Here is a 24,810-nt window from a genome sequence, read left to right as displayed (position 1 = left end):
GGGGCCTTTTGCTACAAAAGATTTGTTTGATTGACAGAAATAATTTTGATAGCCCTGTCATTTACACAGTGGGATTAAACACACTGAAAAGCCAATATGGTTCGCGGATTATCATCACAGTTTGGGGGGAAAGGATTATAGTTTATGTTACCAATCTGTTTTTATGAAAGCCAATATTTTGATATTTTCCCATCTGCTGTCATCTAATTTTATATTGTTCTGCCTCTTCTTTTTCATGTTCATCATTTATAGATGGGTAAAATGAAGTTACAGTGCATCTGATTGTCCTCTCACGCAATTTCGACACTGGTGTAAATTCATTGATGTCAAATTATAACTGACATCCACAGATGTGAGAGAAGAATCAGGCCCAATATGTCAAAATTTTAGTTTTTACCTCCTGGTGCCTAGATTTTAAGCATTAAGACAAAAGCAACCAGATTTTGAGAGGTTTTGAGCATCCACAGCTCCCTATTGCTGGGCATGTCTGAGGGGTTTTGATCCAAGTTGTCCCAGTTACCAGGCTACTTCCACCTCTTGTGTCCCATCCCCCCAGTTTCCTTGGGTGCATTCCCCCTCAGTTCTCTCGGGGTAGAATCACACAATTCTCCCACTCTCTCAGGCCAGGTTCTAGGCTGGAATCCCATCTGATCAGCAATGACTAGCAGGGCTGACTTATCTTCAGTACCTGCAGCTTGTTTCCTTCCAGGAGGTATGTCAGTGCGATCTAGTAACCAAACAGCCTTCTTAAAGCAAAATATTTATTTTGAACAAAAGCATCATAGAGAAAACTGATCTGAAAACCATAAATCAGTCTGTACTCAGGCATCTCTAGTTAGAATTTACCATACTCCCAATGTTACCCTGGCAGGCCCAATTTCTTCAGACTCCCTCTGCAGAACCCACCTCTCTCTCTGGTCATCTTATCCCCCTGGGCAGCCCTGACAATTGATTTGCACCATCACTTCTTCTTCTGGGAGGGTTTTTTAACTGTTTAGTGTCCTTTGATTTCCAGGCTCCCAGCCTGCAAAACAAGATTTACATCTTTGCTGGAGGCAGGACGCTTGAAGCTAATAGTTTTCCCTGTTGTCTTTCAGCTATGTGCCTAGATGTTCTTATTTGGAGAGCCATTGTGTTGCATTTCTTTTTTCCAACAGCTCCCATTGCCCCTGCACCTGGAACCCCCAAACGAGTCTCTGTGCATTTAGATACCCCCCACACCTAGACCCCCCCCGCTGGGTTGCCTGCATCCAGATTGTCCCACACAGAATCCTCTCACCCCACACCTGGATACCCTCATACTGAGCCCGTCCACACTTGGATCCTGCCTGATTGAGCCTGCCTGCCCCAGACCTGGTGCACCTGGCCCCAGGGTGTTTCTGGGGTAGGCTCAGGCCTTGTGATGTGTCAGGGTTGGGTGCAGCCTCATCACTGAGTCCGTGTTCCGGGGGTGGGGAGATTGCAGGGTGATCTCCCACCTTCGTACAACCAGTGGCCTGTGCTCCCCACTGCCATGCTGGAGCCTCTGCATTTATTTATTGACAAATAAAGCTTGCAGAATTTTAAAATATTGTGCACAGAATTTTTAATTCTTTGATGAAGAATTTTTATTTTTTTGGTGCAGAATGCCCTCAGGAGTAACCTATGTAACTATGTAATGCAGCATTGGGTCATAAGTTACTAACCATGCATACTTGTTTAAATGTTTGCAGGACACAGACCTATGTCTTTACCTAATTTCACTGAGGTTTTCACTGAAGGAAAAATGTGATCCCCATATTCAGAATATATTTGACTCCCTTCTATACCATAAAAATCAGTAAGATAAGGTATTGAGGAGAAAGAATGAAAGAAACAAGCAAATTTCTTCACAATTCTAACAGAGATTGTGATATATTTTAAAGATGTGCTAAAGGGAAGAAACCTGTATATACGGAGCTGTGTGTATCAATGATTCTAGATGTGGCCCAAGAAACTCAGGCCTTTTAATTATGCTTTAATTTCTTTAAAAAATAGATGGTAAATTTTAGTCCATCAAAAAAATACTCATTTGTTGATAATGACTGATGCAGCTGTCTGTCTGTTTTTTTTTTAAAATAACAGTACAGTTGTATAAAAGGTTTCTGGGGTTTTAGCCTAAGAAACTATTAGTAAGTATGATAAAAGGGATGTGCTAAATTTGCCTAATTAATGAGAGAACATTTCCCTCCTGCAATTGCTAGCAAATCTGATTGGGCTGTGGGGGAATGGGGATTTCCTCAAGTGAGCCTGCTTTTGAAAGAACTGCTTAGTTCAAAGTAGGTGTTGAGATATCAAGCAGGTGTTTGGGAAAAATGACAGAGATAGTAAGGGGATTTTCTCTTTAAATTATGATAAATAGAAGCAAGCAGGAAAAATAGCCGGCAGCTAATGAGCCAGCATAAATAACAGTGGGCATAAACTACTGCTGATGCTCTAAAGTTGGTAAGGATTTTGCAGTCTTGCTAGTACTGAACAATAGGAAAGAGGGCTTACAATTAAAAAAAAAAAAGGTCTAGGGTATTGCAGGTGAAGGAAAGAAAAAAGGTGGCAGAGAGCGAGAGAGCTAGGAATACGTTTTGAGCCTGCTGAAGCAGAGGGGGAGAGATCTGGAAGAATACTTTGCAGAAAGCTTTGCAGAACATTTAGTCAAATGTGGGAGACCAACTACAACACCATTTTGGTTTAAGTAACTAGTTATAGGCATTAAGGATGAAATTTCCCAAACGATCGATCCATTTCAGATGCCTCTGTTTTTGAGTGCACAGCCTGAGGCACTTCTGACAAATGGACAACCAAAGTGAGTGACTGCTCTTGAAAATGTTGGCCTAATTTTTACTTTTTTAAAATCTCTAGAGATGAAACTTTCCCGCTAATTGTGTATGAGCTGACAACTTCAGTGATGGGGGCCCGTGTGTCTTAAAATGATTGAGATGTTAAATACAAAATGGGGGAGGGGGCAAGGGAGGTTTCTTTGGGAATTGCCAAACCCTGATTCTTCCCTGCATGGCAAAATAAATATAATGCCCGTCAAAACTGAGTATGAGGATTCAGTGTGTGATTATATAATAGTTTCTTCCTGACCCAGAGACTAAGCTGAGCTGACACACTCTTTGTTAACTAATCCAGGTTTCAGAGGAACAGCCGTGTTAGTCTGTATTCGCAAAAAGAAAAGGAGTACTTGTGGCACCTTAGAGACTAACCAATTTATTTGAGCATGAGCTTTCGAAAGCTCATGCTCAAATAAATTGGTTAGTCTCTAAGGTGCCACAAGTACTCCTTTTCTTTTAACTAATCCAGTTGCTTTCAGCAGTTAGGATCCTTTAGACCCGTCAGTTCTGTTTCTAGTGATACACACTGGCTTGTATGAAGGAATTGCAGGCACATAGTGAGACTTGCTGCTTAGACATAGCCACCCTGCCCTGGGAGTGATGAGCAGCTGTATGACTCCGTTGGGCATTCGGGGAGGGAGCTTGCCCATGTAACCCACTGGACAGTGCATGTTCTCCTCTGTCTGATTCAGAGAGGATGTGAATCTGTTACAGCCCGTAACTGCAGAGTCTGGTTCTTTGGCTCCAGTGGTTCAGCTCTGGAGATTCCTGGTTCAATCCTCAGTGCTAGCCATCACTGTGTACCCTAGAGGGCTCAGGAAGGGAGCAGTCTGTCTGCTCTGTGGCACAAATAGTTATGGAACAAAACAATCTTAAAGGGGTCCTAGGAGGAAAATACCTTGGTTGAAGGGGGCCTCCCTGGCAGATGCAGAGCAGGATATTTGCTCTTCTTCTACACTTGTAGGATCCCTCCATCACACAGAGCACTCTGAGATCCTGATAGAGGTGGGTCAAGCGTGGAAGATGGTGTGATAGGTGGGTTGTTGCCTTTCTAATGGCACAAAACTGAACACCTTTGCCCCGCCCCCAGTCACACAATCCCCCTTCCCTCTGTTGCTCGCTCTCCCCCACCCTCACTCACTTTCACTGGGCTGGGGGGTTGGGGTGCAGGAGGGGGTGAGGGCTCTGGCTGGGAGTGCAGATTCTGGTGGGGCCAGAAATGAGGGGTTCAGGGTACAGGAGAGGGCTCTGGGATGGGGTGGGGGGTTAGAGTGTGAGAGGGTTTGAGGGTTGTGACAGGGGGTGTGGGCTCTGGGGTGGGCCTGGGGATGAGGGGTTTGAGGTGCAGGACGGGGCTCTAGGCTGGATCCAAGGGTTCGGAGTGCAGGAGCAGGCTTAGGGTTGGGGCAGGGCCCTAATGCAAAGTCATAGCACCAAAGACTCAAGTTAGGGGAACTATCGTACCCAGTGCTAGATGGGGAATTTGTTAACAGCAGAGCTGGATAGGGGAATCAGCAATGCTATCCTTAGCTCTCGGTGCCATAAACACTACATTTGTATGCTCCCCACTTTAAATCATAGTTGGCTATGCATTTCCAAATGACTTTCCTCTGTCTATTCATTTAGTTACAACTTAGACTTCCTAATTTTATTCATCCTTTGATTTCCATTGATACTTCCTTAGGTCTCCACTGCAGCCTACTTACTGGCTATGTGGACACAATGCAATGGTAAATTATTGTTGAAATTCATGACCAATCTAGACGAGCATAGTGTCTGTAATGGCTGAAATCTCTTCAAACTTGGGCTATGACCCTGTAGGCCTGGTCATGAACACTCCTGTCTGCTGCCAAAGGAACCACAAAGTATGTATCTCATTCCTTCTCCACACTACATCTTTTATCTCTGACAGGATATGTTTTTTTCCATTTTGGGCTTATTTAACATGCTCTCCACCTACTATCGGTGTTTTCCTGGTGTATTTTAAATGAGCAATGAAACACCCAGGTACAAATGAAATACATTTGTATTGATTTCATTATGTAATATTAATGGAGATCTATGTAGTTTGTTTATAATTAAGTCTCTTCCTATACCAGCTAGTTATTATACAGATAATTTACAAAACTGTGGGAATAGTAAAAAAGTATGAATAATCATTTGATTTGATACACCCTTATTTGTAACCCTTTTGTGTCTGCTTTCCATGAACATTTACATTTTTACTAACGTGAATACTCATGAAAAATACATTTTAATCTTGAATATTTGCTATGAGATCTTTAAATTGTATATTTTACTGTAAAACATATCATACGAGTGGGGTCCCACAGGGATCGGTTCTGGTTCTGGTTCTGTTCAATAGCTTCATCAATGATTTAGATAATGTCATAGAGGGTACACTTATAAAGTTTGTGGACGATACCAAGCTGGGTGGGGTGGCAAGTGCTTTGGAGGATAGGATTAAAATTCTAAATAATCTGGACAAACTGGAGAAATGGAATGAAATTCAATAAGGACAAATGCAAAGTACTCCACTTAGGAAGGAACAATCAGTTGCACACATACAAAATGGGAAATGATTGCCTCGGAAGGAGTACAAAGGGAAAGGGATCTGGGGATCATAGTGGATCACAAGTTAAATATGAGTCAACAGTATAACGCTGTTGCAAAAAAAGCAAACATCATTCTGGGATGTATTATAAGCAAGACACGAGAAGCAATTCTTCCACTCTACTCCACGCTGATTAGGCCTCAACTGGAATATTGTGTCCAGTTCTGGGAGCCACATTTCTGGAAAGATGTGGACAAATTGGAGAAAGTCCAGAGAAGAGCAACAAAAATGATTAAAGGTCGAGAAAACATGATCTATGAGAGAAGATTGAAAAAAATGGGTTTGTTTAGTCTGGAGAAGAGAAGGCTGAGAGGGGACATAACAGTTTTGAAGTACATAAAAGGAGGAGGGAGAAAAGTTGTTACAAGGAGGAGGGAGAAAAATTGTTCTTCTTAACCTCAGAGGATAGGACAAGAAGCAATGGGTTTAAATTGCAGCAAGGGCGGCTTAGGTTGGAAATTAGGAAAAACTTCCTAACTGTCAGGGTGGTTAAGCACTGGAATAAATTCCCTAGGGAGGTTGTGGAATCTCCATCATTGGGGATTTTTAAGAGAAGGTTAGACAAACTCCTGTCAGGGATGGTCGAGATAATACTTAGTCCTACCTTGAGTGCAGGGGACTGGACTAGATGAACTCAAGGTGCCTTCCAGTTCTATGTTTCTATGATTTGTGTTGGTTGGCTATATAAATCATCAATTCAGGAAAGATAAATAATGTAACTAAGCAACACCGCACAAATCATTCTTGTGATTTTTTTTTTTTAAGCTTGTGCCTGGGATTTTCAAATGAGCCCAAGGAAGACATGCACCCAAATCTCAGGCTCCTTTGAAAATCCCAGTCTATGTTTTTATAGCACTGACACACTTCTTGTTGGCATTGTGAAAGAAACAGAACTCTTTTTTAGGGGAGTTTTCAATCGAGAGTGGCTAGTGACATGGTGGACTGGAATAAGAGGCCTTTCCATGTTAGGGGCAGTCTGGAAATTAGAAAGTGCATCTTAAACTTTTAGACGTGACTGGTGATTTTGAATCTCTCGCTTGCTTGGGTACCAATCTTGAGACACCTTAAAAGGGCCTGGATTTCAGATAGGGAGGGTCCGCCACACTTTTTGAAAATTAGGTCTTTTTAAGGTGTCCAATTTAGGCACCCAAAATCAGTAGCTGCTTGTGAAAACTTCGGCCTACGCTTTTTGCATATACTATTGCTAATATAGAAGTATTGATGGGGACTGACAATATTCTCATTTAGAGGGAAAATAATTTGAGGTTTCATGCATTAGTGGTTCTTAGTTTGTCTTTGGAGAAACAATGACCGACAACGTCTCTCTTACTGAGTGTAGTTTCTATAGAAACAAGCGGACTTGTAGCACGTTCATGTTCAGGCAGTGGCTAAAATGGTCATTAACCACATATCGTGCTAGGAAGAGCAACAGTCTCGTTAAACATAAAAAAAGCTGCCCATGGGCTAATATTAAAGGGCAGCATGCTAGAGACTCAAAACTCCATGCACGAGCCTTGCTAGAATTGCAGTTAAAGTACAGCCTGAAGGCAGCATATATAAGAAATATATAGAGGACAGAGCTCAGGCTTACACAGTAAAAATTACTGTTGTAAAGGTTATAAAAGGAGTCAACAATGGGAAATACCACATACCAATGCTGCAGACTTCAGGAATTATTGCCAGCTAAAGGTCATGCTTTCAAATCAAGGGACAGTATGTTTTTTTTCCAATAAAAGCTGAAATCTGTCGGCTCATTAAGTGATTTTTGCTGAGGAAAATGACCTCTCTGGTCAGTAGAAAAACAATTTAGAGAATGTATTTTGAACTGAGTGGTGACTCCTTTCCATCTTTATTTTTTTTAAAAAGTAGTTTTTTCCACAAACTTGTAAGGATAATTTTTGGAATACATTAGCACTTAACCCAAGTCAGCTACTACCTCTGTTTCGGTGCAGAAAAATGTTCTAAACGAAGGCTGGGTCTCCCAAAATTCCTCTTACAAAATAAAGCTCCAATCCTAGAAAGATTTCCAGGGCATGCTCTGTTGCTTCAGTCGCATTAAGAGCAATAGGAAATTGCAACTTGTTGAAAGAATTTTTGTGGAATTTTCTTCAGAAGAAACGTTGCTTATGAAGAATAATAGCAAAAAAAGACAATTTTAAACAAAATTCTGCAAATGTAACAATGCACTGGATTTCTGAATCTTAACTACATGGGAAGCTAGTCTGCATTATTAAGATGATCCAGAACAAAAGCATGGTCTGAAACAGGATCCTAAATTTTTTAAAGAACCCATTTTTAATTATTTGTAACTAATTAACTGACTTGTATTTCAGAAAATTCATTTTGTACTCAGTGCTGTCATTTTGGCAGAGAATGCCCTTTCTGTATTCTTCGTATCTAACAGTGTTGGAACCATTGCTGTTATAGCGAAATTCAGTTCAACCTGTACTATGGAACTGCAACATTTTATCTTTGTGTATTGTGGGTTACCCGGTATAGGTGCTTCTAAATGTAATTTTTGCTCTGAAAATTGTGCATGAACCCTTTGTTGTGAGTTTTTGAAATTTGAACTGTATTATTTAGTTGTTATTGGACATATAGGTCACATGATTTTGATTCTGTTCCCTGACTGGATGAACATAAGTCTTAGTATCAGATGTGTGAAAATGTGGGTTTAATTGTTCAAACTCCACTTCCCACGAATCTTTTGGTTCCTATTTGCTTAACATTGACTGCTTTCATGAACATTGCTGTTTTGTTAAAATGTTTACAAAAATGAATATGAAATGATCAGAGTGAAATAAAATTCTATTTTTTATTGAAACATTTGTTGGAAATATTTTGAAAGTATTCACCCACTTCAGATATTCACTTACTTAATCAAATTTTATTTTAAATAGTTATTGGCCATTGATTCTTATTCTTTTATAGCTGATGATGAAAAAATACTGTACTTTTTTCTGAATAGATCTTATGCAGAGCTTTTCATGAAATGGTGAAAAGGAACCTTCCATGTATTAGTTAAGCAAAAAGAGAAACGTATATACCTGACCACTTTAGAGGAAAGAATTGTCTATTCACCCTTTAGGTTGCAGTAGGGGGAAATTAATTCTTCAGGGTTAACTCAAGATTTGTATTTTGTTTTAAAAACTAAAGTTTGGATAAAAATTCAATAGAAATCAACTTATTTCTCTCCCTAAACATCCTCTAGAGAATTATGGCAGAAATCCAGAGATAAGACATGCTCAACTTGGCAGCTTATTTATTCTTTTATTGATTACCATTCAGAGAACAGCAGCACTGGTGAAGCACTCAGTATAGTGTTCCATCTCTTTAGTCTTGTCTCTGTCCCTCTGTGGATTACTTTCTATAATCAGTAGAAAATTCAATTGTGCTGCTATCTTGTGATTCACAGAACAGTACTGTAATTTTTGGCTATTTAGCTGTACTCTTATTTAATGCATCAAGGCTAAAATTAAATATTTTCAACAGTATGTTTTTTATCTGTTATTGAAACAGTAAATTTCAGTTTATGTAGAGCACAATGCACATGGTGTTCTAGAGAACTAAAATGCCTGGATAAGGTTGCCGCTCTGGCTTATAATATTTTGAGTTTTTACAGTAGCAGTACAGGTATTGGTCAGTGGGACTGTGGGTAAGAATCTTTTCAGCTTACATAGCTTGTGTAAGCGATGTGCTTGTAGGAATAATTTGAAAGAGCTCAGGGGTGTTTGGTGCAGAGGTTGATGAGAGGCTCTTCCCAAGATATGTGGCAGCTTGGTCAAACGAAGGTGAGGAAGGCAAATGGCACACTTGAGAGAGAAGTTTGCATGGAGCGTAGGTGGAAATTCTCTTGGAGTGAAGTTGTGCAAAGCAATGGTTCTCAGTCTTTTCCTCGCCATGACTTCATGTTGCTGCAGAGAAAAGTGTTGGCATGTACCTCCCATCTAGCCATAAAGGAAGGGGGAAGATGGTAGCGATGCCTTGAAACCTCTTTAGTGCCCCCAGATTTAGAATCCATAGTGCAGAGCGTTAAAGATGAAGATGAGAAACTTCAACAGTGTTCAGAAAATGAGCCCATAGGGAAGCTTAGGAAGAGACATAAGAAGGAGAAAATGATCTTTGTAGCAAGCTTCTGTGTAAAGCTCTTAGGGGAAAAAAATCAGAGAAATGGGGGCTTCCTGCATAGTTATGTACAGTTTGGTTTTTGGGACAACTGGCTTAGTGAGAGGGTATGAAAGTTGTGGTGTTTGTTCTTTCTCTCGCAGTCACCCAACCCAAGTTTAAAAGCTCCACTTAAGTTTTTTGTGAATTCTCGTGGAAAGGGCTAGAAAGAATAGCAACCCAATTAAACTACTTAATTTGAATTCTAGTGCATTATTTTTATTTTTATAATGAAATGAACTCCTCTCTGTTGAGTACCTCCTTAAAGGCTATAGTACAGAAAACATCAATAGAGCTGAAACATTGTCTGGGCACTGTTTGATGGCATATTCTTGAAGAAACTCCGTTTGTGAAACTGCATACATACAGAGAAAACCCCCTCTAGAACTCCAGAGCACCATTTAAAGAGGCAGTCGAGCTGAAATTCTTGTCTGTTACGAAATCACTAATTGGAGCTGTGCAAAAAGCTAAAACTAAACAAAACTGAAATGTTGTTCCCTCTATACAGAGGGACCTTGACAAATTGGAGGATTGGGCCAAAAGAAATCTGATGAGGTTCAATAAGGATAAGTGCAGGGTCCCGTACTTAGGACGGAAGAACCTGATGCACCGCTACGGACTAGGGACCGAATGGCTAGGCAGCAGTTCTGCGGAAAAGGACCTAGGGGTGGCAGTGGACGAGAAGCTGGATATGAGTCAGCAGTGTGCCCTTGTTGCCAAGAAGGCCAATGGCATTTTGGGATGTATAAGTAGGGGCATAGCGAGCAGATCGAGGGACGTGATCGTCCCCCTCTATTCGACATTGGTGAGGCCTCATCTGGAGTACTGTGTCCAGTTTTGGGCCCCACACTACAAGAAGGATGTGGATAAATTGGAGAGAGTCCAGCGAAGGGCAACAAAAATGATTAGGGGTCTGGAACACATGACTTATGAGGAGAGGCTGAGGGAACTGGGATTGTTTAGTCTGCAGAAGAGAAGAATGAGGGGGGATTTGATAGCTGCTTTCAACTACCTGAGAGGTGGTTCCAGAGAGGATGGTTCTAGACTATTCTCAGTGGTAGAAGAGGACAGGACAAGGAGTAATGGTCTCAAGTTGCAGTGGGGGAGGTTTAGGTTGGATATTAGGAAAAACTTTTTCACTAGGAGGGTGGTGAAACACTGGAATGCGTTACCTAGGGAGATGGTAGAATCTCCTTCCTTAGAAGTTTTTAAGGTCAGGCTTGACAAAGCCCTGGTTGGGATGATTTAATTGGGGATTGGTCCTGCTTTGAGCAGGGGGTTGGACTAGACGACCTCCTGAGGTCCCTTCCAACCCTGATATTCTATGATTCTTTGATTCTGCTCTACACAATCCATCATTCAATATGTAAAAGTTGTTCTCTCTTGCCAGAAGAGGCAATGGGCTCAAACTACAGCAGAGTAGATTTAGATGATATCTCAGGAAAAAACTTCCTAACTGTAAGAACAGTAGGGCAGTGGAACAAACTGCCTACGGAAGTTGTGGAAGTTCCTTCACTGGAGGTTTTCAAACGGAGGCTGGATAGCTATCTGTCTTGAATGGTTTAAACACAACAAATCCTGCATCTTGGCAGGGGTTTAGATTAGAGGACTCTTGTGGTCCCTTCTAACCCTATGGTTCTATGATTCCAATACTGGAGGTCTGATACTGTTTGCAGGACAAGATGTCATCTCAGGGAGAGCCTCCTTCCTAGTTCTACAAATGATTCATCAGCTTTTCAGAAGACCGTTATTAGACAGAATTCTACATTGACACCTTCCCTATTCTCTCTTTGCAAAGTCTTCAGTTTCTCAGCCCACTTTGGCAAGAAACTCACACTCTTCTCCTTTATTCTGAATATCATTAGTTTTTTGATCAGTGGGGTTGGACTCAATGCTATATGATACAAGTCAGTGAATTAGTTACAAATAATTTAAAACTGATGACAGGTCCAAAAAAAGACTGACGCATAACAGTAAATGAATGAATAAAGCACTTATTAACAGATATGTCAAAAAGTGCTGCTGTTTATTGAGAAAGCACTGACAGGACACTTGAATAAGTTTGAAATATGCTCAGAATGATTTCTACTAGCATAAAATCACTGTACATAAAAATATGGAATGCTGAGTACCCTAAGGAAGATCCAGGACTAAGATAATCTAGTAATTGTTGGAGTACCTCTGGGAAACTCTAACCAGAACCATGAGGAGTAGGGGATTAGATCAAGATCCACATTAAAATAATATAAACACACACCCAATCAAAAGAGATGAATACTGGAAGAGAAGAAAGAGATCAATGGTCTTTCTGATTCTTTTAAAAGATTTGTTAATTAGAGCTGTGCCAAAGTAATGAATTAAAAATTAAGCCATAAGAAATGTTCTGATTTTGTGTTTTTCTAGAAAAGTTGAATCTTCAGGTAGAACTGGGCGACTTTTTTTTTTCTTGAGAATAGAAATTTCACCAAGAAATATATTTTTTAGGGGGCTCCAAAACTATTGGTGAATCCAAGTCAAGTTAAATCAATCGTTTTGCCTGAAAAAAATCAAAATGTCAAAATATTTCATTCTGACCATTTCAGAAATGTTTAATTTGAAACTGCATTTTATTTTCAAATACAAAAATACCTCTCCAAAAAGTCAATTCAAATTGTATTTTCAAATACAAAAATACCTCTCCAAAAAGTCAATTCAAATTGAAAAACCAGCAAAATTTGTTTTTAATTGACCTGATATATTTCAGTCAAATCAAAATGCTTATTACTTTAGTTTAGTTTTAGTTTTTCAATTTGATTGAAAAAAATTGAAAAAATTGGTTTAGGCTAAATTCAAACTGCATTGTTGGGGAAGATTTTTCAGTTGGACCCTGACCTGAAATATCCATTTGTTCAGCTCCGCTCTATCTTCAAGGCTGTTGAAAACATCACCAAGGTTAAGAGAACTTCCTGATCAGCCAGGGCTGATTTATGCTTTGCATCATCATGCACAATGATCAATGTATATGTCATGTCAAAACTGGGTTATTGCGATTTACATTACCTGAGGCTGACAGCAGCCTGACTTCTAAGCAGAGCAGAGTGGCACAAAACCCTCATTCAGGGGTCTTATTTTATTTTATTTTATAAAAACAACTGTGCTGGGGATGTTTTTCCTTCCTCTTGTTCCCTCTGGAAAAATTAGCTTGGTCCTAGGTGCAGTATGAGCAACGTTAAGTCCTGGATCAGTGACAGGCTTCAGTTCCAAAGTGTCTTATTCTGATCTCATTTACATTAGCTTAAGTCTGCTCTTAATTACACCATTATATATCTAGAGTAACTCTGTTGAAGTCAGTGGAATTACTCTCAGTTTAAATCAACATATCTGAGAACAGAATATGACTCATACTTCAAATTAATCATTAACGAAAAGCTTGTGAAAATATAGATTATATATTCCTTCAAAGCCCAGGACCACTGTATATAGTATGGTACCTTATTTATTTTGAAAATACCAGTTCTGAAAAGGATACAACATTCGGAAGAAGGGTTAAGGCCCTGGACAGGAGACTGGGGTCCAGTTCCTTTTTCTGCTACAGACTTCCATAGTGCCCTTGGGTGAGTCACTTTATCTCTCTAGTCCTCAGCTCTCTATAGCTAAAATGGTGGAAACAATAAACTCTTTCCTCCCACCCTTGGCTGTTTTGCCTCTTCAAGGCAAGGACTGTCTCATGCAATATGTCTATATGCTGCTTGGAACATTGGGGGTCTAATATCAAGTGGGGCCAGAAGACACCATTATAATACATATTTTGAAGAATAATATACCTTTAAAAACTTTAGAATGCATTCTTGTAAACAGTGAAAATTACAGGCTACTGTGTACTGCACATAATTAATAAACATGTGCATTTTACCCTAATTTCTACAGGGTATCCTTGTTGAATCTCACAGGAGGCTTTTTCTTTTCTGTTAGAAGCAGAATTTTAACTAACACAGTTTTCTAGGCTGAGTGTGTGTTATCTCATCTCACTTCTAGTATCTCTTTTTTATAATTAAGTAAACCTAAGGGTAAGATTTATTCAAACGATGCTGAAATTACTCATTTGATCAGAGTTCTGTTCCATATCTTGTAAAAGATTCCAAAGCTTGTTCAAGGTTGAATATTTCAAAGCACTGATGCTATATTTCAGCACGGCTTATACTTTCTTTAAGGTTTAAAGAAGTAAATAAAACTATTTTTGTGCTTCTGAAAGGTTCCCGATTGTCTCCAGCTATGTCAGAAGCCTTCCATTTATATATAATATATATAAAATCTTTGGGGCCTGAAGAAGGTATCATATTTCATCATCTATTGCTAGTCTCATTGTTTTTTAATGCTTATAAATGAGAAATTCTACTATCAAGGGACGTACATGCAGCGAGGAATGGAAGATAAGCCTCTGTCCATAGACTAGCCCCTGGCAGTGCCATGGAGGTGTGCATGCTTTCTGTAAAACACTGTCCCTCTCCCCCATCCCAATGTGCACATCCCTATGCCCTCTGGAAGGAGATCTGAGGGTAGGAGCAGTACTGTTTCCCCACCCAGTCATGACGGAGGGGCATCCAGGCCAAACCTGTGTGGCGTTGTGACCTCATGTGCCAGAATGCAGTGTCACTTGATTTTGGGTGTCTTCTCAAATCAGGGGCCCAAGGCAAACTGCTGTTTTTGCGCCCCCATCCCGGATAGCCCTCTAAACACTTTGAGGCTGGTCACCAGAAACTGGGAGGGCAACTGTCCCAGAGAAGGTTGGCTCAATCTTCTATGGAGCATACTTTGATTGGCCTGTGAAGAAGACAGAAAGAAAAAGAAAACTGTCACTGGATAAAAGAGGAACTTTACCTCTCTGCTGAATAGAGGAGGAACTCTTTCTCCATCACTGCTGGCGTTTACTATTGGGGAAGAGACCGACATACTCAGACACTTGCCAAGGTCTTCCTATACTTTCTGAGCTGTAGGGGAAAGTTTAGGTATGATAGACATGCATATAGACCTTTTATTGTTGAGTAATCCTTTTTCTCTTATGCTTTGTTCCTACCGTTAGGATTAAACAATACTTTAGTTCTCCTTCCAGTGATTTTGAACATATATATATTCCACAGTTAGTATATGTCTGCCCAAAGCACTTGAGTTGGAGACTTTGACCAGCAAGTTACTGTAGGTGGCACAGATGCCTCTGCTATTCTCCTGTGTGGAGTCAAAGATATAAAGGGGTAGTTGCTATCTCCTTCTCTAGCTCCTCCTTACAGCTGTGACAGCAGTTGGAGCTTCCTGTTGCTCTTGAGGAGGTAGGACATCAATTGGACAAAATTAGTGGCATAGATAAGATTGTGGTTGAGCTTTTCAAAGCTACCAAAGAAGCAAAACTCCCATTGTATTTACTGGGAATTGTTACTTCCCTGGATGGCTTTGGGAAAAAAATCTCCGTTTATCTATATTTTTGTCTGCTTTTATTGCTCTTTCTTTTTCTTTCCATTTCTAGCAGTGGTCCTGAACGGTTATGAATATTATTCGTGCCAATCAATTTTAGGATAACTTAGTTTGTGTATGACTCTGAGCCCTAACTTTTACAAATAATTCACTAGCGGAAATCTGAAGACATTTTGATGTCCTCACTTAAACAATTAACATTTAAAATAAGCAGAACAGTAAACTGCTGCTATGGATTAACATGGTTATCCAGTGTCTACCTAATGCCTTATCCTCAAGACAGTGAGTCTTAATAGAATAGAGAATGGCAAGACATGAGTCTTCTCATGACTGGAATTATAGAACAGAATCCAAAGTCCTTTGAAATGTATAGGTTGACTTCAGAGGGGTTTGGGTCAGATGCATGGAGACTCCCATACAAGATGTCCCCACAGATGTGTCATAAACTGAATATAGACAATGTGTGTAACTTCAAGTAGATGTCATATGGAAATACAACAGGAGTTTCCAAGATTCTCTGTGTACAGTGTCGTCATGTAACACACAGTGCGTAGCATATAATTTTTTATAGAAATGTGTGGGAGAACGTATTTACAGTAGATTAAGAGAATACATTTTGTTGTTCAGCGGGGGGGTGAAGCTGAAGAGAATTGCTCTCCTGAACAGTGGTTCCTTCTGCCCTCTGGGATGCCTGCTGGAAAATTTCAGAGATATATGACATCTTAATAGTCATTTTCTGCTTTTGTTCCGTAGCCATTTATTCTTGTACATAGATAACAGGCTGTATCAGTTACTTTAAAAGCAACCTTTTCTTTAAATTTCTGATGCCATGCCAGATACACATTAATTTATAACTGGCTATTTTGCACCAATCCAATTGGCATAGATTATATTTCCCTTCACTTACACTACTGTAAATCTGGACGAATCCCACTGAAATCAATAGAGTTGTACCAGTGCAACAATACCATTGAATTACACTGAGTTATTCCCTCATTTATAGCAGCATAATTGAGAGGAGAATCAGACCCAACAGTCTGGCATTTTTATTAGGTGAAGTGACAGCTGTAGAGTCTGTCTGTAAACCCTAAGCATCTGAGACTTGTATTTTTATTATTATTATTTGCTACTCTGTGGTTTTTGAAAGGAGCCTTTAATGCCTTTTCTGTTGGAAAAGTAAATGCTATAACAACAAATCAGAACACTTGTTTACTTCACTTCAAAGTGAATTTCCAGTAGTCTGACTTCTTGGGCGGAATCTTGAGCAGCTCCGTATTTTATTTTTACAGTACATTCTCCCAGATCCTTGCTCAGGAAACAATACACTAATGCCGGCTTGCACTCCCTCTCTACAGCACTGGATTCAACAGGAAAACAGTGGTGAGCATCATGTGCTTCTATTAAAAGCAAGCTGTTTTATATGTATTGCATATAGTGAATATGTGCCTTTGTGGCTGTTGCTCTGTGTTTACTATGATGCAAAATTCCAGCACAGAACACTGCCATTGGTAGAGTCCCCAGTGAGTCAATTCAGAGAACACCTGAAAAATCTATGTGGTCTCTAAACAAGAACATATTTATTATTATGTATCAGGGGGTAGCCGTGTTAGTCTGTATCCACAAAAACAACGAGGAGTCTGGTGGCACCTTAAAGACTAACAGATTTATTTGGGCATAAGCTTTTGTGGGTAAAAAAACCCACTTCAGATGCATGGAGTGAAAATTACAGATGTAGGCATTATTATACTGACTGTTCTTTTCATTTGTTTCATATTGCTCAACCTCATATCTACCTCTGTCTCCTAAAACAGTGTTCTCAAAGCCGGTCTGCCGCTTGTTCAGGGAAACCCCTGGCGGGCCGGACCGGTTTGTTTACCTGCCGCATCTGCAGGTTCAGCTGATCGTGGCTCCCACTGGCCGCAGTTCGCTGCTCCAGGCCAATGGGGGCTGCGGGAAGCGGCATGGGCAAAGGGACGTCCTGGCCACCCTTCCCGCAGACCCCATTGGCCTGGAGTGGCAAACCGCAGCCAGTGGGAGCTGCGATTGGCCGAACCTGCAGATGCGGCAGGTAAACAAACCGGTCTGGCCCGCCAGGGGCTTTCCCTGAACAAGCGGTGGACCAGCTTTGAGAACCACTGTCTTAAAACACCTGACCCCAAACACAATTTGAAACTGACCTTATCCCTAAATTCTTACAAAAATAAGCATAGATTACTATTACTCTTATTTTTCTCCTTTATTTTACCAACGTAACACTGTTCCAAGAACAATATAGCTTAATTTAGGGACAAATTAGCAAATGCAGTGAGGACCTGTACGAAAGCCCATTGAGGTCAGTGAGAGTCTGTCCATTGACTTCAGCAGGCTCTGAAGCAGGCCTTAAATAGGCTAAATTCAACTTTCCATCACATGGGTGCAACTCTGGAGTTACTCAATTAAAATTCTGGATCACAAAGTTAGAGAGTTAAGTGGAGTAATTCCAGCTTTTTGACCCATTTGCTGGAGAGCAGAATTTGGTTCCATGCTTTTTAATACTGTATTAAATTTGCCTAAAATATAAGTGTTCAGAATGGGCTTTTTAATTCTATATGTTATATGGGAAAATGAAGAGAAAAGTACTGCTGTATAAGCAGCCTTAAAATGCTTTAGTAACTCTGTTTGTACAGCACCTAACACAAAGGAGCTCCTATCTCTGTGGGGCCTCTAGGTCATACAGAATATAATTACTAATGGAAAATAGTAAAAATCAAGGGTATAATTTATTAATAACCTTTTCATCCAGAGATCTCAGTTAAGAAAAGGGGTGTGAGCTTTAGACCATATATGACAGGAAACCTTTTCACTCCAAAGCTTATTTGGAATATGGACTTGCTGCTGAAGAAAGTGGTTTCATTACATAATTATAAGACTGCAGTGGATGAATGCCTGAAAATTCATAGCTTTTCTGGACTGACCTGCTAAAGGTGGATTGGATGAACCGGGGTGGCACTGCTTAGAGATTTAAGAGGCCCATGGTATCGAAGTTATGAGTATATCCCATTGATCAGCGGTTTTGTGGCACTGCCCTGCATTGCACGTATTTAAGAGGTTAAAGGCGAGGGAATTGTGGCAGACCTTTTAACATCAGTTTTGACATGGAATATCTTTGGGCCAGATCATCAGTTGGTGCAAATAGGCACAAATCTACTCAGTGTAGGATCGAATCCAAAGGATAAAACAGGAAAATCTTTCCAAACACACTTGTGAATGGAATGGAGATTAAAAAAATATAAACATGATATATCCAGGATTAAGTAAAAGGCCTTTTAAACTCTCTGCACAAGTTCCCAGTTCATTACTGTTAAAACACTTTCATGACTCAGCAATACTATGTCAGAATCTGCATTTCTTGAGGCAACAATTCCGCTGAGTGACTGGCTGGAGGGAGCAGCTTCTGGATTCAGCTTCTGGGAAGCAGACAACAGGTCAATTAGAATAACAGGAGCTGTAGTTAGCCAACAGTGCTCTGACTATCCTGCCCTCCTGAGGGGATAGGCGAAAGTTTGCACCTATATTGACCTGATCCTGTTATCTCAAAACAGAAACAAACTGAAATGGCCAACCTGATCACATGGCTGGGAACAACAATTTATCATGGAAGGGAAACACCATAAATGATTCATCATGTCCATATTTCTCCTACTTAATTCCTGTGGGTGTAGAGAAACAGGGATTTAGAAATGAATGGTGATGCTTCCTAATCACACAGAGCTCCCCTGCAGCTGAATTTACTGCTTCAATCTTTAAAATTAACTCTCCAGATGCCAAACTCAGGAGCTGAAGTCTGAGATCTTTGAACGAGTTTCAGATACACAATGGAGAAGGGGAGAGCAGCAGCCCGGAGCAGCAGTTAGAGAGTGCTCCCAACTGAGAACATTTTAGGAAGAGTGGAGAGCTCAAAAGAAAGAGGTATCTTTTGCACTGCAGGCAAAAAGCTAAGGGAGCAGGCCGTTCAGATGGGGGCTAGAAATAGCTAGGACATCGGAGAGCACTACTGTAGCCGGAGAAGCTAAACATTTCAAGATGATATCTGAGTTCCCGAGGTGAAATCTGGTGGATGATATAGTGTCCACGTGGACCACTGCTGTCCAAAAGATCGATGGCTGCTTCAAGGAGGTGAGGCAGGGAACATTTCTATGCAGTCTTGTTAGGGAAAAAGGGTTTCCCTCCCATCTAGGGTTGGGAGGGTAGCCTTCCCTGGACTTCTGTATTAGCCAAACAAACACAGAGTCAGGACTCTTAGATAAAATGAGGAACTTTAATGCTAGCAAGTACGACAGCTGAAGGGCTCACCAATTCCTACACAGAGGAATATGGCGAAGTCCAGAACAAAGAACAAGGTAGAGCTTTTATAACTTGGTTTAACATACTTTGTGATATCTCTTCCAGTTCAAACTGGTCAACCCCTGTTGGTCTGAGTCCTGAGGTATGAACATGGAGGCCCATCTGTATAAGGAATTCTTTCCCCAAACGGGGAGTACAGGTTACACATAGTTCAAATTCTTTCTACCCATAAACATAGGGAGAGGACAGACAAGCATAGAAAAAAAGACAGAAGCCTAGCTTTACATGATTATAGGGTAGTTTTCTGGTTCTGTTCTTTATCAGTCTTATGGGTTAGCAGTATGCTATTTGGGCAGTATTGTGGAACCTGTTTTTAGGCGTAAATCTTCCCGTGCAGTCAGGAATGGCCCCCTTGAAGAATTGTTGGATATCCCGGTCTTCTGCCTTGTGACAGGACCATGTAGTGGTCAGGGAAGGCTGCTATAGTTTATGGGCGAAATATGTGTGTCTCGCCACTCTGCCTGGGCCCTGCCATGAGGGTTTAGCCCACAGTAAGCGCAGTGATCGTGAAACCTGTTTATACAGGAGTTTTTCTTCACTGAAAGAGGTCTCCCCTCTGCTGATTTGCCTTGGGAGGCAGCAGGTATCACTTAGAATGCTAAGTGTTACATTGCAAGGTGACTTTCTCCTTTCCAGAGCAAAGGAAGAGAAAAACGTTGCCTCAAGCCTATGGTGGGGCAAGATAAGGTGAAATTCCTGAGTTGGAGCAGTTCCACAGCCCCCACCACCAGAGAGTGAAGATATGTGGCCCGATTCTTCATTACTTTGCATCTTCTATAGTCATTTTATATCTATACAAAGTGGGTGCAATACACCTATAAATTAAAAAGATGGCATGTATACACTCACTTTGTACTTGTTTTGCTCAGTTGTATCATGGCTATATAAGGTGCAAGGCAAGAATCAGGTCCTGTTGTCTCCAAATGTACCCATAAGCAGAGGGGTTGAAGAAGGGCCCTGCCACCATTCCTGGGGAGATGGGGAGGAGATTTTTTGTCAGGTAGGTTCTCTCTTGGTATAGTACAACTCTGCTAATAGTGTGATGTGGTGGTGGGGGGGAGACATCAGAGGGCTCCACAGTACAGGTCAGATCTGAGCTGGTGCAAATCTGTAAAAGTCAGTGGAGCTGAGGATCCAGTAATGCGTGGTTTCCAAACCATTTGACGCATACTGTACGTGTGGCTTACATTACCCAGCTGGAATTCTGATATTATCCTGGAATTCAAATTTTCCTCTGTGCTGTTTGCTGAACAGTGTTCACCACAGCGTTGTCATTGCCATGTGGCTCAAATGAAAAACACTCCTTGCTACAGTTTTCCTTCAGAAGTTGCTACTGTTCCTTGTGGCAGAGAATAGAATCTGTGTGCTTTTGTCATCTTATGAAGCTTTCCTCAAAAGTAAGTTATCGTTGTGGGGATTCAATGGCCGCTGATTTAGTTTTTGAATCACCCAGCGAGATTAAAAAAAATGCTTTAATCTCCCTGAAGATTCCCCGAAAAGTCAGGAAAATCATTTTGAGATGAAACGCCAAATAGAAAAAAATAAAAATAAAAATGCTGCAGCAGAAATTTAAAAAGGAATATCCAGCAAGGCAAACACCTGGAGAAAAACCTGACAGCGTGAAGGAGCATAAGGGACAAAACGTTCAGTAGTGTCATTGATTTTGCCATTTTGTAGTTGGCCATCTTTAGACATCCTGGCCCCATTGAAGTCAATGGGAGTTTTGCCACTGAACAATGGAGCCAGAATTTCACTCCAAAACCTCATTTTGAAGAATTACCGATCACCCCCGTCATTTAAGTTAGCTGCGAGTGCTCAGTTCTTTTGAAATTCTGCCTCTAATTAGAGGTGCCTGTTGATAAATTGGGCCTAAATCACTAATTAAATATTCATCCACTTTATTTAATTAGAGACATGCTGAGGGGGAGCATGGTTGACATCTGATTTCAGAAAACAAGTATGTTGTAGGTAAGTGTGTGGATGCCATGGTAGACCAATCAAATTATTTCCTTTGGGCTTTTAGGTTTGTGTGGCATGTAGGGCTCACTTCAACGGCGTCTGTCTCAACAAACATTTCACAGATTGCAATCAATATGAGTCACCTGAAGTCACAAGGTAATGAGTACTGATAAATCTAAACACTGTCAAACAGTAGCCCCATTTGGCCCTATATGATGGCCAATCAGCTGCCAGAAACTGAGAAATGAAGAAAAACACACTGTTTGTGAATTCTTTGTTCATCTCCAACTAACATTCTCTAAAAGTAAACAAGGGATAAGCTAATATTCTGAATATTTAGAGAGAATAATTCATTGAGTGGTTAGGGCAGAAGACTAGAAAGCAAGACTCCTGAGTTTGCAATTGATTGTACCATCCAGAGCCCTTTTAAGTATGTACCTTTACTTCTGCATCTGACAGAACTGGTGCTCTAGAGTCTATTTTTGCCTCTGCAACTGATTGGCTATTTCACCATGGACCGGGGTGGTGATGATGGAAACCATGTATTTAGTGTTTGTTATAACTACTTCAATCCAGGAGATGCGGCACCACTCCTAGTTCCAGCACCATGGCCATGGACACCTCAGTTTAGACTCCCTGAGTCTCAGTTTAGGAATAATAATCCTTACCCACTCTAGAGAGATGTTGCGAGCTTAATTAATTGTTTGAGATCCACAGATAAAAAGGTTCATAGAAATCCAAAGTCCTTTTTATTAGAGAAAGAACAGATTGAACGATATTTGTCAAATGATGTTAGAAATTTATACTGAATAAAATATTCAGTTAATATTTTGTAATTTTTCACCTAACCTTTAATTTAAAAGCTTCTGTAAGGGAGTTAGAACAGTTTAAGATGATAAAAGGTAGGTATAGTAATATTGCACCAATAAATTCTGCTTATACTAAGGTAAATTCATAGTACTCCATTTGTTTCAGTTAGAGAGAAGCAAATAAATAGCAGTGATTAATTTACTTGATGAATGTAGCCACTTTTTTCTGCTCAGAGAATAGCCTCAAGCAGATCACAAATTCCTCACATTAATTCCAGTGATTTACTCAATAGTTATTTTACTCCATAGGTTGACCACATCCAGGTCACTGAAAGTATTTGATACAGCATTTTCTGTTCCCTGACTGGATGATCTTTACTCACCGCCTTATCTAACTCACATTCAAGCCATTGGGAGTCTTTCAGTTGAGGAGTTGAGCCTATAGTCAGTACAAGAGAATGAGAAAGCCACAGTGAATCTGAATCTCTTAGGGGGAGGTCACAGATACCTGACTTTAGGGGTCACACTAACCTTGCTTGAGACATCATCCTGAGAAAGACTAGGGTGCTGCAGATATATTGGTTGGATACTGAGGTTGAAATGACCTTTCTCCAATTACATTCAAATGAAGTAATTACAGGTCAGTATTGGATGCTAGTTGCGAAGAGCACACTCATTATTATCTTGCTCACTTAATTGCTTCTGTGTTGGGAGTCTCAGGGGTTTTGAGACGCCTGTTCCTTGCTTTGGTATGCAGAGTACCCAACTTATGTGTGACATAAGGCAATGTGGCCTATTGGGCACTGGACTGAGGCTTGGTGGCCCCAACGTCTCGTCTAGTATAGAACATATCATTTGTGGCACAAATACTCCTGCCTGTTACTTTAAAATGCACCGTGTCACAACTACTAAAGCGTACAAGCTTGAGTGTTGGCACCAACGGACACTATCATTATCAAGTTTCAGAGTAGCAGCCGTGTTAGTCTGTATTTGCAAAGAGAAAAGGAGGACTTGTGGCACCTTAGAGACTAACCAATTTATTTGAGCATGAGCTTTCGTGAGCTACATCTCACTTCATCGGATGTAGATGTAGCTCAGGAAAGCTTATGCTCAAATAATATCATTATCAATGCTCCCTGCATCTCCGCTTGAACCCCGTGCACAGTGCTGAGCTATGGTTCCCCCTGTTGGCCACTGTGTGCTGCTGTACAGCCTGGCTTCAGGCAATTACGCTGTGTGTTTTTGTTTTTTTTTCCTGCCTTTCCTCTGGCATCTACCCTTGCTGCTGGATGAGGCAAAGCAATAGCTGACAGCTGCTACAGGAGGGGCAGTGGTGGGACAGAAGGTGAGGGGGGCTCAGTAATAGCCTGATCCCCCTGCCAGATCCAAAATCAACCCTCTGCCCCTCAGCCAGACCCATCCCTGCAACCCCAGATACCCACCACCTACCTGCCCTGCCCTGCCCTCCTAGGTGCTAAGTTGTGTGCAGCTCCACGTCCTATCTCCATAGCTCCTTTGGGGTGGGCAGAAGGTGTATTGGAAATAGGCTGAAATTTAAGGTAATTTGCAAATTGATGTAACTTGTTAAATAATGTGTACCGAGTTGCACAGAACAGCTATACTGATATTTGCATTGCGGTAGGGTCTGGAAACCCCAATTGGGGAGTGGGCCCCATTGTGTATGGTGCAGGAGTCTATACATATAGTAAGAGATGTTAACGGCCAAAAGAATTTACAGTCTAAAGCCTCCTGATCCTCCTATCACCTGTATGCATGCTTAGCTTTTAAGCACCTGAGTATTTCCATTGACTTCAGTGGAACTATTCACATACCTGCCGGATCAGGGCCAATATAGACAAAGTAAGAGAGAGTCTGGGGAACTGATGCACACAAAGATTAAATGGCTTGCCTATAGTCACACACAACCTATGGCACAGACAAGAACTGAACCCAGATTTCCCAAGTTTCAGTCCAGAGCTTTAACGAGACTAATCCTCCTCTCTCCGTTGTGTATATTGAGCTGAAGAGATCTAATTTTTAGTGCAAGCAAATAAACATGGAAAAATATTTGCCTATCTTTAATGGAGTTATTCAAGATTTATGCAGGTATGATATAACTGAGATCAGAATCTCTCTCCTGAGAGAGAGAAATATCACCAAGAATTGAAATGTGCAGAAAGAAGATCATAGAATTTATCACTGAACACTTAGGAGCTTTGCAGACTATATATGTTTGGTTATGTGTCTGAATGAACGATGATTACATTTTAGTCATGTTTGCCCTGACTGCACAGTCTCTGGAATAGTGTTTATTGCAACTCAACATTTATTGTAAATTTTTCCAGCTTCACGGAGTGATTTTTTTTTTGTTTATGTCACTAAAAAGTGGTGGAAAGTTTATGTCCAAAAATGGAAGACTGTCTGAAAACTATTTCCTTCCATTATTTTTATTTTTTCAATACCAAAATGAGCTTGTCATCTATAGTGACAGTACATTTTTCAGGGGGTTATTTCAGGTCCATCACTGTGCCTATGTTAGTATGGTAGTTTCCATTACTTCCTGGTTTATTTCTAGAAAAGGTGCTGT

This window comes from Caretta caretta, chromosome 14 (assembly GCF_965140235.1).
Source record: "Caretta caretta isolate rCarCar2 chromosome 14, rCarCar1.hap1, whole genome shotgun sequence".
Lineage (NCBI taxonomy): Eukaryota > Metazoa > Chordata > Testudines > Cheloniidae > Caretta > Caretta caretta.
Note: the sequence above shows the minus strand (reverse complement) of the source record.